We start from the raw sequence: 4,574 nt of genomic DNA, 5'->3' as shown, positions 1-4,574 counted from the left end.
CCCATATTTTGTCAATTTTGAACTTTAAATGGTTATAAAAAAAACTGTGACTAAGGATTTTTAATATTTTTCAAATTTCAATGTAACAATATAGTAGGAGCCTTGTATTAAATTTTCAAGTATTTTTACCCAACAAATAAAGTTTTATTGACATTCATAGAAAAAAAAACTAATAAAATTGGTAACTGAAAATGTCCCTATACTGTTCAAAACAAATCAATATTAGTATTTTGAAAATTTTATCGTTTATAAAATTAAAATATAAACAACCAGTGAAAATGTCATGTATCTAATCATTTGTTTTAAAGTTACACCAAAAACCAAAGTCGATTTTGCGTAAAAATTCCCGTTTTTCCTTAAATTTTCTTTTGTTTTTCACGGTACTTTTGATAATTACTTTTTTAAATTTTTAAATGTTGACCCTTTAAATTCACTTTCCCATCGAACAAGATACTGAAGTTGAAAATCAAAGCATTATTTCGACTACTTATCGTGTACACAAACACACAAAAAAAAAACACATCATTGCAAAATCAATACATTCATCGTTCCACTCAGAATCTAAAAAGGCAAGAAAGTGGGCTATACTTTGTTATATAATAGGAGCCCTGCAAATGGTCACTGTAATGGAAGTGTTAAAATCATAGACATATGGTTAGGTTAGGTTAAAATAATTTGAATTAATGATATAAAATTAGTGTATACGAAAAACGATTCTAAGCGATGGCATTACATTTTTTGTTTACAGTTAGAATTAATTATATAAAAATTGAAGATTTTATCAATTTTTACTAAAAATAATTTTAAAATTTTTGAGATTGTAGAACTTAGCTCCAGAAAATGCATGGATAGACGCCAAAATCATTGAAGGAAAATAATGTGCCCCCCTCCCCACTAAAGCATACTATTATGTTAAGAAACTTTAATTTAACACAAAAAATAAAATTTAAGCAGATGAAACATTTCCAGGTATAATTCTAGGTTAGCAACCTACTGATTTCTTTTTCAAAATGTTTGTTTTAGCGTCTCATAAAAAATGTATAAAATAAAAAAATTGTTTGGATGTTATTGGTGTAAAAGTGATAAAACTAAAATGAGGTATGCTCGGAGGTAGGCTTGTAAGTTTTGATTTTACTAATCAGTTATAATAAACATTAAAAAACATTAAAAACCAAACGTTTTAAAAAATAATAATAAATATAATTTAATTATAAGTAAGTATTCTTTTTAAAAATGCGCGTTTAAGAAAAACCGTACCTTTTGAAATTTTTCACTGAAAATTTCTAAGCGAAGTTCGTCCGACTATTTTTTTTACATTCTCACTATTCTCATATCACACGCCAAAACCACAGACTTCTATAATACGACTATACTATACTAGATAAGGAAGTTTGTCCTATATAATTTATTTTGTTACAAGTGAAGTTCAGCTGTTGACGGCCGCCATTTTGTCGGTTGGTAAACATTTCATTAATTATACAAAATGTATTAGGAATAACATCGTTTTTAATGGTAAAATAAAATAGTAAATTAAAATGATTTTTATAAAATATTTTTTTTTTTTTTTTTAAACAATAGGTTTAGAAATAATAAAAAACAATACAAGATAAATCATAATCAATCTTATTTGCTGTATAAAATATCATACAATTTCCAACCGATCTTGAAGCTTCAATTCATGGTGGGAGTACTACAAATATATATAGAAATCTGTGGACAAAATATACGGTTTGAAAATAAAAAAAAATCACTAGGCATCTAGTTAGTTGCTAAAATAGAATCGTTCCAAAATTCAAACGTTGAATATGCTATGTCCATGGCCCGTGTACTTCAGTACCTGCGTACTAATGTACTATGATTTTCATTATGAGTACAGTATTACACGCATAAATAAAAATTAGAAGGTGGGTATACACGCCGTATACTCGGGGGTATCATATACTATTCCACTAAATGCACTTCTACACCACTGAATTAAACACTATTCTTCCTCAGATGGTTTTGTGGGTCTGAAACTTTAATAATTACGACTGCTATTACGACTTACGAGTTTACCTAGTATTAACCATGAACTAAGAGTATTATACCGTAAGAATATACGTAATCCATAGGTAATGTACATACTTGAACACGGATAGTTGATCCCTACTCGATGTGACGTGTGTAGGCAGTTACGCGGAACAGTGACAAAGTACAAATAAAATACAATGCAAAGCAATTGATTGAGAAAAAAGTAATTTACCGTACCGTGAAATCATCGACTAACCGCTGTAACGTCGAGTATTGTAGACTGTAGTAGTGTAGTAGACTTTAAAAACGAAACCCACTGTCCCACTATAATGTGATTTATGACTACAGAATAGATAGTAATAATTGTACACAACAGACTATCTGACTATGGAGTATGGACTATGGTACATACAGAAAAGAAGAATTAACGTTGACTGTTAAGTGTTGAGTCGCCCGTCTGATAGTGATATACCCCACCAGTAAAATCGGAATGTCACCGTGCATACTAACTAGAGTCCCTAAGCCTCACCCAAATGAGGAAAAAATAATATTATACTGATTGATTCAGTGGCATCAATGAGTCAATGCGTCATTAGTGGTGGTAGGGGAGGACTGCGACATTTCCCAAGTGTAGCATTTAGTTCATTTAAAATTGATAAGTATTCTTATTTTTAAGGCCATTGGCATAACTGTTCTAAACAAACAAATTTGCAATTATTTCACTTTTTAACACAGATTTCCATATAGTTCTAGATAGCGAACTTCCGCTATGAATTGAATCTTCAAGGTCAGTTGGCAATTGTATGGTATTTTATATGGTAAACAAGATTAATTATGATTTATTTTGTATTGTATTTTATTATTTCTAAACATGTAGCTTTAAAACAAATATATTTTATATAAATCATTTTATAATCATTTTATTAATATACAGATACTTACATTTAAATATTTAATAGATATTGCTAGACACATGGGAAATCGAGAGCTCTCATTGGCTGTATTACGTTTGTGATAACATAAAATTATCAATATTAAATTTTTTCAAATTTGAAATTATGTTTTTTTAAACTTTACTATTTTGATTATTTTTGATTCTAATAAAAATGAAAAAAGTGATTTATCCAGTGTCATTTAAAGCGGAATTGTCAAAGATGATAATCTTAATATTATTTTAAGATGTGATGCCTAATCTTTGGAAGATATCAATGTGTGGGTTGCTGAGTTGGTAAACTTAATTATTAACATTGGAACGTCAAGTGACAAGTATTCCAAATGGGCAGCAAATTATTTATGTTATGTATTAACAGGCATCTGCCCTTTTACAAAGTATATAATAAAACATATCCAGACAAATAAGTAATAACTATACTTAATTAATTAAGTGTAGTGATAAAAAAAAAGAATTGTAGTAATATATAAATAATTCAGACTTACAAGCACATAGGTATTATGGCAAAATATAAACATTTTTTTTCTGATTAATGAATATATTTTAGTAATATCATTGTTTTTTTAGTAACACTATAATACGAACCTTGTGTTAAATGTTCATAGTTCATACTTCATACTTTAGTCCTGGCACAAACTTTATTTGTATGGAGTATTGGAGTATGTATCAATTTTTAAGTGTAAATACTAGGTATTTAATTTTATAAAGTTCAATTGTCAAATAAATAACTAAAAAATATATTTTTGCCTAATTTGCAAAATGTCACTATTTTGATGAATTTCTTCAAAATTTAAACTACATACGCTCATCAAAAATTATTTTAGATTTACATTCAACTAACTTAAAATTCTAGCATTAAAATTTAAAAAAACCTTGTATTTTAACCAAGCATACATTTTTTTTTCGATTTTTATAGAAAAAAAACTTAAAAGTTTAAATTATATAAATTATATTATAAATTACTCAAAAATATTTACAGTTTACTCTAATATTTTGATAACTAAACCATCCATAGAAAATATAGTTATACAAAAATTTCATGAAAATTTAAACTATTTACGATAATTTGTTTTTAATTTACCTACAGCAAAATTAGAATATTAATTTTTCAATATAAAAATGAGGCACCAATATAAATTAACAGTACCATATAACTATTAGAAGTGCTATACTTGGGCCAAATTTAAACTGTAACTTAGTATATTATTTTCATAATAATGGGTCATAGAAATTTTAGTAATTTTTTTCTTGCTTTAAATATATAATAATAAGTACTTAAGTATTGTTGACTCAATAGTCACTCGACTAATCTTATATTATATTTTATATGGCTGCGCCACGTTACATCTACACCTTTATTGGTATCAATTTTTTATTAAAACTCATTTTACGTTGTAAATATTGAACTGAGCAAATGATGTCTACTGTTATTTTACATATTTTAGGTAAATTTAACTATCTTATAAATAATATAAAAATCAAAGAACCCTGCTGTACACTAAGATTTATAAATAATAATCTATATCTATATTATAATCAATAAACCTTGGTGGACTCACTGTAGTTCATTTTCATAAAGATAACATACCTAATTTATAAAATGATGTAAAAC

Source organism: Acyrthosiphon pisum, chromosome A1 (genome assembly GCF_005508785.2).
Source record: "Acyrthosiphon pisum isolate AL4f chromosome A1, pea_aphid_22Mar2018_4r6ur, whole genome shotgun sequence".
In the NCBI taxonomy this organism is placed as follows: Eukaryota; Metazoa; Arthropoda; class Insecta; order Hemiptera; family Aphididae; genus Acyrthosiphon; species Acyrthosiphon pisum.
Note: the sequence above shows the minus strand (reverse complement) of the source record.